This window comes from Rutilus rutilus, assembly GCF_951802725.1.
Source record: "Rutilus rutilus genome assembly, chromosome: 13".
In the NCBI taxonomy this organism is placed as follows: Eukaryota; Metazoa; Chordata; class Actinopteri; order Cypriniformes; family Leuciscidae; genus Rutilus; species Rutilus rutilus.
The window spans coordinates 20,866,046-20,880,360 of NC_140218.1; the positions used below are offsets into that span (position 1 = coordinate 20,866,046).

At 38.7% G+C, this 14,315-nt stretch overlaps 1 protein-coding gene across 8 annotated transcripts in view; it reads right to left on the reverse strand.

The window, feature by feature from the left end:
- agrn (agrin) overlaps positions 1-14,315 on the reverse strand; it is a 248,091-nt gene that overhangs the window by 95,321 nt on the left and 138,455 nt on the right. The gene's annotated exons all lie outside the window — the stretch shown is intronic.

Genomic DNA, 14,315 nt, shown 5'->3' on the forward strand with positions numbered 1-14,315 from the left:
ACTATAGTACGCAATAACTCCAGAGCCGCAGCACTGATGAATGGAAAAGAAGGCAGAGTCTCGAGCATGAGAAGTTTTTCTATTTATTTGTTGACGTTTCATGCTGGTGTTTCTGTATTATTCCTAGTAGGGATGCACCGATTGATCGGCTGGTGACTGGAATTGGCCGATTTTCACGTGATCGGCCGTGACCGGCGACCGGCCGGTCAGTCTAACAAATGCCGATTTTATGCCGGTCAAATGCACTCGGGCGCCACATGATTAACATCGCGCAACATCAGCATCACACGGAACACACATGTAGGAAACCTCATGAATTACGTCCGTTCAGACCGCAAGCGCGTATTTTTATTCGGCATGCATGTTAATCAATGAGTGCATTGTCACAACGGGAGCAGGAGCAGCGCGTGAGCGTCAAGCAGGAGCGTCGCGAGCAGTGAAGCGCGTGTTTCGGCGCCGAGTCTATTTGCTGCACTGCTCACGCTCAATTAAAGGGAAAGCACACTTTTGATGGACAAAATAGCCTAAATAGGGTTTCACAAAAAAAGTGCCCAAAATGCACAGAATTTGCGTGTTTTAACAAGAACTGGAGTAGGCTATGTCAGAAAAGAAAACGAAGACTAACATTTAAAGAAAATGTACCCATTTAAACTTGTTTTATTATTCAGTTTGTACAAGTGATTGCAATAGGCCTGTGTGTGTGTGCTTTGAGAAATATCTTTATACTGCAAGGCTATATTTTATTTTATTTTTTATTTATATATTATTTTATTGCCATTCCCTGTTTTCATACAGACGTTTAGTTTGCTAAATACATATATAAAAAAATTATTGGATATTGAATGTGAAAAGGAAATGGTTCTTCCATAACACTGCACTTTAGATGTGTGTGAATTACCCACACCTGGAGTGATTTATATAGTTCTATTTTATAGCGTTTATCTGTTCAAAAAAAGATGTACTATGCAAATTGTAAAATGTTCTATTACAGAAAAGATATAAAATAAATATTTGTGTGTGCTGTAAAGTGGTTAGAAAAAATAAAATCGGAATCGGCTAAAATCGGTATCGGCAGGTCAAACTTAATGAAAAATCGGAAATCGGAATCGGCCCAGAAAATTGTAATCGGTGCATCTCTTATTCCTAGAGTATTAAATGTGATTTCATCATACATCTGTGTCAAGAATCTTGTTTTGGATTTATCAAATCAAGCCAGTATATGACATAAAAGTGGAAGTTTAAATTTGTAATACACCAGGATGATTTAACTGGAATTAATACATTTCTATTTTTGATACTCATTTGATTATTATCATTATTATTTAGATGATACATATTCATGAGGCACTGACAAACACTGAGACGCTGAAGAGTGAACGGACCGTGTCACTTCAGAGGGGGCTAGTTTCATTTCCGACCGTCCCCACAAATGCTATCGGCTCTAAATCATTCTCACTACCTCCGTCCCTGTTTTCACCTCTCCCGTGCGTCATATCAGCCTACAGTCTCCACCATCATTTGTGGGTTTTACTTTGTGTAAATCTGCTAAGAGAACCCACTTGTTTAATTAAAGGTTTCTGCCTCTCTCTAAGGACCACGCTCCAATTTTGCAGTGACACACACACACACACAAACCCACTCACACGCATGTGATAAACCTGGCAAGCGGCATCGTAAGGATGAGATCAGTGGCGCTTTTGTGTGTTGTATGATCAAAGTGTTCATTCTCTTTCCCTCCTCTCCCTCGCTAAAAAAAGACGACTGTGCCTCCCTCGTCTTTGCACGTCTGAACCTCGCACTTCATCAGCCTGGGCTCGCTAACTAACCAACCAGTCGTACTTCCAAAAAACTCATTGTGAATGTTTGTGTGGGGGAAGTGCTAATACATCCTCAACCTCCACACACAGGCAGCATTTTTACACTTTGTTGCAATGCTGAAGGAAAGTTGAGCGATACAGTGCGGTACAAAAGTCTAGTACAGTGGTCCTTAAGCATTTTGACTCAAGGCCCCTCTTTGACCAAGATCATATTTGAAGACCCAACATCTGCGCTGATATGTTCAGTGCCGGTCAGAAGTTTGGAAATATTACTATTTTTTATGTTTTTGAAAGAGTATCTCATGCTCATCAAACCATTATTTTACATTGCAATATTACAGGTTTTTTTCTGTATTTTTTTATCAAATAAATGCAGGCTTGATAAGCATAAGAGACTTTTTTTCAAAATCATTAAACATAGTAATGTTTTCAAACTTTTGACCAGTATTGTACACCTGGTACTTCTATTGTAATAAAATTAAATAGTCAAAAATATGATCTCAGTTAAATGTACATCATTATTTATTCTTTATTAGAATGCTTGAAACTAAAAATATTATAAATATAAATAAAAATTATATAAAATATTATTAATAAAAAGAATCATCAAATTGATCCTTTTCACATTCTCAGAAGCGGAAGTTGTCATAGCTGGGTAAACTTATTTAGCAGACAATGGAAACTACTTTATTTATTTATTTTGCATTCCTATGATCTCTGATTAGTATACTAAAAGTATCTAAAATATATATATATATTTTTTTTTTTTTCAAGAGACTGATTACAGTGGGCAGTAGAGAGAAAGATGTCAAATTTGTGAAACACCCACACAGCAGCTAGTTTTCTTAAATGTAATGCCGAGGTAATATAACACAAAGTATAGTGTCATAATGTACATGTACATTGTACAGTAAAAAACAAAAACGAAAATATAAAAACCTGTAGAAATGCATCCTCACAGTCTATACATTATTAGAAAATGTATTTTAATTTCGTTATTTATTTAAATGTAAATAAAATGTTTTGCAAACGATTCATCCCTAACATGTTGCAAGTTGTGACCCCACTCTCGTCTATGCAGTATATATATATTTTCCCTAAAATAACAAACAAGTCTGTTCAGTATGACGGCCTTTAGACTGACTGACGCATTCTGGTACTTTCTTCATCTTCATAGTCATAACTACTGGCAACTGTGCTCTGACTCATTACTTCCACTTCAACAGATTGGCCTCCTCCCCAAAAGCCAAACTCCAAGACATTTGATTTCATCAGTCTGATGAAAAGCAGTTCTTTATATCAGCTCTGCTGCGTCTGTCAGAAAGTACACATTCAGAAAAGTCAGACAATCCGCATAAACAGCTTCCTTCTCAGTGGCGCTCTGTTTGTTTTGTGACAGCACGCAGAATTGCCTCCGCGAACCCATTAAATAACAGTCGGAGCTTTTCCACCTATTGTCGCTGAGAGTTGATGAGCATTGAGGAAAAGGATGAGCTGATTAAAATGCAAAAGGCTGCCCGGTATAAGGTGCGTATGCGGCTCTCCGCTGTGTTAGCACAGATAAGCTGCCCTCTCAGGCTGAGACAAGCAGGCAAATTGCCTGTTAGAATGTGACCAGCGTCGCAAACCGAAAGGCTACGAATCGCTGGGGTCGTCACGGAGATGAGTCATTTCCTTCTTGTGCTTTAGTGCTCATTTTCAGGGATGGAAATACAGTATCCTGAGGAAAGAGCCGGAGCTTATAGTTACCCATTGATGACCTGGACATGTCTCTCACAGCCAATTAACTGCTCTTCTCCTGCTCTGAAGAGGTTAAGACAATGAGAAAAGAGAGGCAGGAATGAAGTAAGAAATAATAGGACCTATACGACTGACTAATAAGTGGGAAAAAGGCATAAACGTATTGAGAGGAAGTGAAGACAGCAAGAGAAACCTCCACTGATCCGCCTCTCTGACAGTGCAGTGATAATGTGTTAGTGCTGGATGTATTAATGCTTAATGCGTGCAGGGAGCTGTCAGCGGCCGCTAACAGATCCTGACGGGATGGGTTCGATACAACCCGTCCTGCACTGCGAGCCCCGGGCGCGTATGTGTTAAGAAGGCTTTAGAGGAGCTTCGGGTGGTGCAGATTTGATCTCCTCAGTTCTTAAAGGAATATTCTGGCTTCAACACAGGTTAACCACGGTCGACAGCATTTGGTGGCATAATGTTGAATAGCAAAGAATTATTTAAAATCATTTGTTTACAAAAACAAGAATAAAAGGCAAAATCAAGGTTACGATGAGGCGCTTATAATAGAATTGAAGAAGCGAATAAATGTAAAGCATAACAATTGATTAAAAAAACACTTCTTATAAATGCATGTTATTTTAAACCTTCATCTGTGCATGTTTATTTTTTTACATTTTTGATGTTGTAATTGATTAAAATATCAGAACTTGATCTTCCAATGAAATGACACGTCTCTCTTGTGACGTATGCCAGACTTACCCAATCATTTCGTCCGAATAAACTCCGCCTCTTACAATCGACCGTTCAGATCATTCAGATCTGCCTCCATCCAATCAACACTCGATAGACTAAACCAAATCCCCGCCCTACATTTTTCTTTCTTGATAATCCGTTTCAATTGGATGTACAGTATATCACAATTCGGAAAAAAGGTCTGTTGCTATTTCAGTTCCTTCTCGACTTTAACTCTTCTGTTAAAACTTCCATATTATTTGAGCTGTAAAGGGGTATAAATCTTTTCTTTTCTTTTTTTTTTACAGCCAATTAAGGGTTTTAGGATATATGCAGTTTGGTTGTCATTGCAATAAAACTGTAAAATTGTATGTAACTACACAGAAAAGTGATTTTCACAAGACACACTACAATCATGCCAACATGTATATCGTTTACATCTTGTGGCGATGCTATTGAAACAGTGAGTATTTTAATGTTTACAGATTGGCGCCATTTGCTTCCATTGTTCCTCAATGTAACCTTAATTTTAGCTTCTTTTTAATAAATCTTTGTCGTAATCAACATTATGCCACAAATGCTGATCTTAACTTGTACTGAACCCAGAATAACAAGGCCTACAAAGCCTAGAAAAAAACTATTCGTTAATATCCCCAAGTGTTCAAGTTTTTCACAATCTTTGCTGTGATGCTGGAAACTGGAGATGAGCCAAGAAATAAAGCTGAACATCCACAGATGACCTCCAAACCCAGTGTCCCACCCTCTGCTTTTGTCATCCCTCACACGGCGAGATGATTTGTTCTTTTGATGTATTTCTTCAAAGGGCTTATTTGACTGCAGCTGTCTTCTTCCTTTGCATGCCTCAGTGTTGCCCTTGGATAAAGAAAATTAGGCACAAAAATGGATAATACACATCTTTTTGTGGTTGGACTCAAAGGCCAGGCACTCCTGCTTCCCTGCGATAGCTGTTAGTGCGCGTGCACAATTCACGAGGTGAGCCCCCTCCTGACCTCGGGCCTGTGAAGTCAGAAAGGTAACAACACAGGCAAGACCAGCAGGACTATGTTAGCTCACGGGCTTAATATACTACCAAACATGTCTATCAGAGTTGAGGTTTATCCCCTGTGAGCTTTAGTGAGCGCTAACCAGATGCAGTGCACTACAAATGTCTTTTCAAGACTGGATTTAATTCAGGAGGCGTGTGCTCAAAATGCAAAAGACAAATCTATGCATCCACACGGCTGGAAAAAGATCACAATCAAGATGAATTCAATCATAATCCCTGCTTCTACAGACGACAAAAAATGGTTTATATATGTTTAAAAGGTTTCATACAATCCTAGAAGTTGAAAATTCATTCATTCTGGAACAAAAAAATATTTTGAGAATTTTAAGTGGTGCTAAACCTACCGCCAAAATACTAGGGTGGTCTGAAGAAATTGCTAAGTGGTGGTTGCTATTAGGATATTGTTAGGGTGTTCTCTGTAGTTGCTAGGGCATTGCTAGGTGCTTACTATGTGTTCTCGTGGATGGTATGGGTAGTTGCTAGAATGTGGAAGTGGTTTCTAGGGCATTGCTATGTGGTTCCTAAGGCCCCGATCACACCTAATGTATTTTTTGCAGTGAGAGGCGCCTTTTTTCAATTGTTTTCCTATGGCAGTGAGCGTTCTGTGCGCTGTTTATGCGCCCCAGGCACCTCGCGTTTTTGCAGTTGAAAAAAAGCAACTACCACAATGTTAACAGAAAGTAAATAAAGTTAATAAAAGGCTGATTTGACGTTTATCTGTTTCAGTGGTTGCCTAGCAACATAAAAAACGCAGCGCACTGCTCGTTCTGTGTGATTGGGGCAGTGCTGTGCACCTCGAGTTTTCGAACCTGAAAAACGCGTTAGGTGTGATCGGGGCCTAAGGTGTCATTTGGGTACTGCTAGGGTGTTTTCGGAAGTTGCTAGGGCGCTGCTAGGGTGTTTTGAGTGGTCAAAAGAGCCCACTCCCAATGATATTGTCTTTAAATAAAGCTCTAGTTCCTCCAACAATGCAAGTCTATGCAATTTTTGTTTCCTGCCTGTTGTATCAATTGCCAGGTGAAAATCTTAAGTCTGACTGCTTACAACAGTAACAGCACACCTCATTACTACAAGCTGAAAGCACAAACAAACATTGAGTCTAATACTTAATGTTACGATTAATTATTCACACAATTGCAAGGCTCAACCAGGCACTGCTCTCCAATAGAAACAGGCCAACAGATCCAAAGCGGCTGCTTTGGGATTTCAAGAGGTCAAAGGTAAATGATAGTGGCCAAAGAAAGGTGCAGGAAACCTTATTTTGAAATGCCACATACAGCTTGCATGTTCCTTCCCTACACTGCTCTCTGTTACTGCAGTACTCAAACATAATGACCAAGATGGAATTGTTTGTTTTGGCTAAAAGCAATATATATAAAAAAAAAAAGGGTTTCTTTTTTCTTGCAAACAAATTTTGAGTTCAATCAGCAGGCACATTTGACGCTAATCATTTTCTTTTCCTTCAAGCAAGCCCCTTCAAACACACACATTTATCAGTTGGTATTCATGCGTTCTGCAAGTTGATAATACAGTCTGTCTGGAGAGACTTGAATTAGATTTTCAAGTAGTTTAGCAGCTTTAAACAACAAAATTTGGATAGCAAAAAAGCATTAAAACAGCACATTTCTTTCTTTTTATCCATCCATCCATCCATCCATCCATCCATCCATCCATCCATCCATCTATCTATCTGCTCTCTACATCAGCATGTAATAAATGAGAACAGTATTTTAAAGAAATCTCTCTCACACCGGCTGGCCTCTCCTGCACCTGTGTCCTCTGTGGAGACTGTAAGAGACATAAAGAGCTTCTGAGGGAGGGTTAGGTGAAGCATCTCTTTGTCACCAGAACCCCGCTGGCTGATGGGAAGAGCTGCTCTCTCCTGCATTAACCTGAGAGAGGTCGGGCAGACACCTCTGTGATTACCGCAAAGGGCCTTGAGTGGACACAGGCGGGTCTTTGTACTCGTGCACGCTTGAATGTGCCAGCGCGTAAAGTGGCGTGTGTCTGAACGTGATTCATGAAAGGTCGTGGAAGAGAAGGACACCCTTGGAGGGAAATGCAATTATGGACCGAAATGAACTCATCTTGTTTATCATAATATTTATATTAAAAAAAATCTTTTCTTTTGGAAGAGGATGAGAAAAATAAAAGGAAGGGGTAAGAAAGAGGGCTTATCATCATGATCAGCTTATCATCATGAAGGCGATGGGAAGGGCAGTGGTTGTTCCGCTGGTGTGTGGCAGCGTGTTTGACTGTGTACTACACAAACAGAGGCTGAATGTAACAGTCAATAATCACTATCTGGCACAGCGAGCGCATGCGTTTAAGTCCCGGAGCGCATTCAAGCGCTATTTTCAAAGGTGATATATAATCATACCCAATCAGTTGCGATTGTTTCTTTAAAATGTGTTTATGATTACTTTCAAAAGCACAGAATGTGTCCTGAAGCATACCGCTGCCATCAAATATCAATGGAGGCACATGGTAGACAAACTGTACAGACGTGGTAAATGCAGCGTAACATAGTGTATTTAACTCAAATTAGCTGTGCAATAATCATCACTAACATTGGCCTTGATTCCAGAGGAATTTTTCCCATTAATTTCATCCATAAGGATAAAAAAAAAAAAAAAAAAACTTCAATAAAGAGCCATGGAGATTATACCTAAATGACATAATGACCAACCAGCTCTGAGGTGAATCTTAGTTTTGAAGCAAAACAGCATTTGAAAATCAGAGAAAAAGCCAAAAGGACATCTATTATGAGGCAATGAACTACGCAGTCCATGAAGCATTGTAAATTACGTAATAAAAAAAATGAAATAAAAAAAACCATATTAGAATATAAATCTAATTTCTGTTTATAGTCCATTACAAAATAGTCAAATATATGCAATTATTAAAATTTTCAAATGTCAGTCAATGGGAATTTTACTGCCGTGCTCTATGGGTACTAGGGGCATTACCATGAATGATCAGCCTGGTTCATGTATGTTAATTAGATGACATCAGGGAAGTAGCGACTTTAGGACCGCACAGATTACAATCAACCGATCAACAGCTGATGCAAATGTAAGTCTAAAAGTGCAGTTTTATGCAGCTGCCAACATTTTTATTCCTTGCACTCTAGTCAAGCAAATTAAGCTTTTACAATACAATTATTATTGCCCAAAAATTGGGCAGGGAACACTCAGAAATGTCTAAAAGTGGCAAAATTTTTATAACGGTTGCTAAGTCCCTGATTGTTACACTCAATACTCCACTCGAGTGCATTAGGGGTTAAAAATAACAATGCATTATTCAGGCCAGTCAAATGCATGAATACATGAATAAGTTGTAAAAAGCGTCTCCCATCTGGTATTAGAAGCGAGAGCGTGGAAAATGTGCCTTTTTAATGTGCCCGTCCTGCTGTAATCTGCCTTATCTCACTTCAACACTACATCCTCCCCCTTCGGAAGTGAACAGGACGACACAGAAAGAGAGACAGAGGAGGAGAGCAAGAGAAAGAGATTTGAATAAGAAGTATCCTCATTCTCCAGGGGATAAGCAGCAGAATGAAGCTCAATGATGGCATTGATCATATTCAAGTTGACGTCTGTGTGTTTTTGTGTGTGCTTATATAGAGTGGCTGTGTGGAAGTGATGCTATAAGACAGGTCGCATTTGATATACTAGATTTGGGCCTGATGAAACCCAACATGTGGGGTCCAAAAGTTTGAGATAAAAATACCATTTTGAATAGTTTAAATTGACCAATTGTTTTGGGTCACAGCATCACATTTACAGAGTGGGTTTGTGTTTAATGACCTGTGCAGACCTCCGTACACCCCTAATGCCATATAGCAGAATCATCTGGAGCATATTAGCAACATTTTTCAGATGAGAAGATCACACTGGTTTTCAGCTGAGTAAGTTTTGAGATCAGAAAAAAAAAATCATCACTATGATGGATGTTGCTAGAGTATCTGCTTCTAAATTCATGGAGGACTCCATTATTGAAGGAGAAAGTCAATCTTGCTATAATTGTGTGCCGGTGGATAGGACCAGACTGTGTAGACGTAACCCAAGCTAAATTTAGTCTGAGAGCGAGGTTTTTTTTCTGCAGATGGAGTAGGGAAGCCGAGAAGGCGCTGATGAGTGTGAATTGAGTCTCCTGTCACGGAGACAGGTGAATGTGTTGTGGCGAGCGTCTTCACGCACGAGCACGGTAGCCGACGCAGGGGTGGAACAGGGTGAGCGAAAAACTCATTTGCACGAGGCAGGGCTGGATACGTGCCATCGGCGGCGGCTGCCGAGCTCAGTGGCTGTGGAGGCGTCACAAAGACCCTGCCTGTGCCTGAATAACAAGCCATCACGGGGAACAATCAGCCAAACAGGACGTTGGTTTTCACACCATGTCTTTAATAAGGGAAGCAAAAGTGCATTCACACCAGAGATGAGGGACTCGAGTCACATGACTTGACTCGAGTCAGACTCGAGTCGCAAATTTAAGGACTTGAGACTTGCTTGACTAAATTAAGAAAATGACTCGACTTCACTTTGACTTGAGATCCAATGACTCGAGACTTGACTTGACTTGAACTGTATGACTTGAGAATGACTTGATATACATTTTTATATAAATCATCGCAACATCAATTGATGAACAAAATGAAAGCAACGGAACCATTGACGCCAGTCATCAGATTCTGCGCGATTGCGTGACGCTGCACAAGCCCAGAAAAAACATACATCGCGGTGAGCGCGCTAAATACAAAAACATCTCCCAGCATCGTTTCTTTTTGGATATAAACACTAAAATTGACCATATTCATACAAGAAGATTTGCTGTACGCATAATAACTGGCAAGGGATTTCGGACGACCATCACAACCTCGAACAATCGAACTTCATTCATCACGTCTAAAAGTAAGCTATGGCTTGTTTAACCTGTTTGTTATAGTTAATTTGACTATCGTTAAATCTAGAGAGAATATTGGTCAAAACAGCATGCCTCTTCATACACAATTATGTTTTCAAATTTAGCTTAATGTTGTCAATATTCAAATGATAATTAATGATGGCATATGTTTTGTATAACATTTGCCACATTTCTTTCAAATCATGCTTTAAAGCCAAATATGTCGTTCTTTCCAATGACGAAAAACAACATAGAAAACTGTTAATGTTTTGTCGTGTTTTATGTTTCTCTTAAAGCAGGGTCAGATGTTATCAGGGGGTTGGGGGCAAAATGCCAGCAGAATGAATGTAAAAATTGCCCTATGAGTTATTTTTATAATTATAACATATGATATTAAAAAATATTTCCAGAATATTGGCGCGATTGCAAATGTGATAATGATTTTTTAAAACAGTTCAGTAAACAAAGAGTGAATATCGTGATGTGACATTTTAGACATAATATTCCAAATATTCTCTGTTTTTGCTCTATTTCTCCAATGACAATAGTTCCAAACAAGCCACAGAAAGAGTTATGCGTATTTGAACAAATTCGTTTTTTTTTTTTTTTTTTTTGTGATTCAGTGACCTCAGTTGCTTAGTTCCAGAACGAATCTGCCGTTTTGAACAAATCAGTTGAATGAATGCTTCTATGACTCGTACATTAAGACGGTGATTTGGCGCCACCTATTGGCGGTTTTAACTTCATAATTAAAAATATATCATTTATTATTTTTTAGCATCTAATTTTTTCTATATTAATTATAAATCATTAATCTCATAACATTATTTATGGTGTTGTAATTGCAGTTTAAATGCATGGTTAGAAAAGTAAATGGTTAGAACATAGTTAGAAAAAAATGCCCCTGGAAATCAATTTAAGGGGTCAAATATTGGCTCTTAATGGGAAAGTTAATGTCTGCCGGTGATATTCCATAAAACAAAAATGTATAAGCAAAGTTAAACATATTATGACATTTACTATGAAACCAATGTTATTAATGCATCACACTTGTGAATTTACCTTCAAATGTTTTATCTTCAAAACATTTTGTATCATTGTTATTATAATAATAATTCCAAATTTTGATAATCATAAATGCATGCTAATAAATTATATGAATATTACGATATAAATGTATAAGAAAGGTAATCATTTTTGAGGGAAAAATAAATAAGTTTGAGGCCAATATAAACTACTTTTTTCTTTTTGGTATTGTAACTTGACTTCGACTTGACTTGACCCTTAGCAGGACTCGACTTGACTTGCTTGAAGTGAACCACTGACTTGACTTGACTTGACTTGGTTGTGTGTGTGTACTGCGACTTAGACTTGCTTGAGACTTGATGGTATGGGACTTGAGACTTACTTGTGACTTGAACATGTGTGACTTACTCCTACCTCTGATTCACACACACCTTAACCAATAACAAGTGTCATTTTTCAATGTTAAAAACAGTGCTTTATCTAACACCAAATCAGACAAAACAACTCAGTCGTAGGTTGACAAGGCATGATTGTACTTAAGATAGGTGTACTATTCTATTTTTAAGTGACACAACTTACAATTTTCGCCCTGACAACATAACAAACAAACAAACAAACAGAACAAGGCAAAACAAAACACAAAAAAGGGAAGAAAACAATCCTACAGCAAAGCCCATTGGCCTATTGACCTGAATATTATGCAGGCTCCGTTTACTTGGGCCAAAAGACAACCTAACAACCACCCAGAATACCAGAGAAACTGAAAAGCAACACTTCACACCTTATAGCATTGATTTTAAATAAGTAATATTTTCAGAAAATAAATATACTATAATAAATATTTTTTTTTTTTGGCAATTCCATTGGGTGCCACTAGTGCCAAAGAAATTACACACATCACCTTACATCAAAGCTTTCATTAAAGCCCACCTTTATCTACATCCAAGCATTATTAATCAACCATTTCTTTGAAAACAATCTATCCTTTTCTTCTGAGATGAATCACTATTATGGTGCATTCAAACAGTGTATCCCTATGCTACTTAGCCTCAGGGTAAACTCAGAGAGTGGCTTTAATATTGACTGAGATGAGTCTGCAAGAAAGATCATAAATCAACAGTCTCTCATGGCTACAGCAACGGTTACCAGCTTGGATGAACGTCAGCTTTGACATTAAAACAGGACAGTAAAAGACGCATGTAGCGCATCACGATGTGAGAATCAGCTGATGGAGAGTGCGAGAAGCAAACCATACGTGTCCAACAGAATTAACACCTGGAGTTATAGCAGGTAAAGGATCTGAGAGAAATGAGCCATACTTCCCAAGTGAAGGAACAGTTTCAGCCGTCAATAACGGGACAAACATATTGATTCCTCCATTAAGCAGCTTCCCATGATACCCTGAGGTTAAGGCTTTTCCACCCCCGCTCTTCTGTACAGCAGAATAACCTCATTTAGACAACAGAAGCTGACAGTTTCAGCCTCTGCGGCTAGTTTAAGTTGTAGGCTTGGTTTAGGGAGTGAATATTTGATGCACAGATTTTACCTCCTCCGAGTCCATGCTGTGGGTACTCTAAAGAGTGGTTTTCATCACGAGTCAGGCTGGAGGTGGAGAGATGTTAATGTGTAAAAAAAAAAAAAAAAGACAGAGTGAGAAAAGAGACCGCTCCTGGCAATCACAGTAATTCCAGACGTGCTCTGCACACATATGATCAATCCTTCCATTGATCAATCGCCCTGGCCCAATGCTCTGCTGCGCCGCTGCCAATCCAGACGAGTTCCAGCATAAGGCCAGCCTGAAATGAGCTCTACACACACACACACCACTTCTTTCCTTCACTCACTCAACTGACTCTCTGAATGACTGACTGACTCACTCACACAAACAGCTGGAGATTCTGTTTACCCACCGGTGTTCAATATTATCAGAGCACCCACGCTCCTCTGCTCATCTTTAAAAACAGGGCACCTCTCTGTATTTCTTTTCTGTCTCACTCTTATCCCGTGCCTGGGGTCCAAATTAACCCTTTGGCACTCTTGCCAATGCGGTGTGAATTGAGAAAACTTACCCGTTATAAATAGTTTCTTATGGCCATTGAACTGCATTTTGATATTTTTATTTTATACATAAATATTTACTTATCTAAATATATACATATTGAAATAATATGAAATAAAACAATACAAATATAAAAATATACAAATAAATACTTAATATAGTACCATTTAGATATTTGGGGTCAGTAAGATTTTTCTTTTTAAAGAAATGAACACTTTTTTCAGCAAGGATGTATTACATTGATCAAATGTGACAGTAAATATTTATAATGTTACGAAATAAATAAATGATGCACTTTTCAAATTTCTATTCAACAAAGAATCACGGTTTCCCCCAGAATTTTAAGCAGCACAATTGTTTTCAACATAATAATAATAATAAATGTTTCTTGAGCAGCAAATCAGCATATTAGAATGATTTCTGAAGGATCATGTGACACTGAAGACTGGAGTTATGATGCTGAACATTGGGCTTTGCCATCACAGCAACATTTTCAATTTTTAATAATATTACCATTATTTTAAATGGTAATATATAAAATATCTATCTTTTTTATTTGAATATTTTTGGATGCTGCACCACCGGAGTAGAACCAAAGAACGGCAGCTAACCTGACTCAGTTCCCATCTCAACCCTTCAGCCCAGGAGACACACTGAACCGCCCGTTATCTATGGCAGCTGATCTCATTCGAGCGAGAGAGATATGACCCCTGATAGCCACACTGTCAATTTCATTAGCGCAATAGCAGGGAGGCTACTGCCCATTAAAGCCTTGCTGCGGAGCCAGCAGCGATTAGCATGGAGCCGAACTTCAACTGCATTAACACAACGGGACAGTGTGATCTTTAATGCGTTTCTGAATGAAGGCTGGAGTTCACTGGTAGGCTGGAGCTCTCATTCCTCAGGACTGGATATTTCCTGCTAGACAGCATGTGAGGTGGCTAATTAGAGCTCTTTGAAGGGTTTGTACAGCATGTTCTAC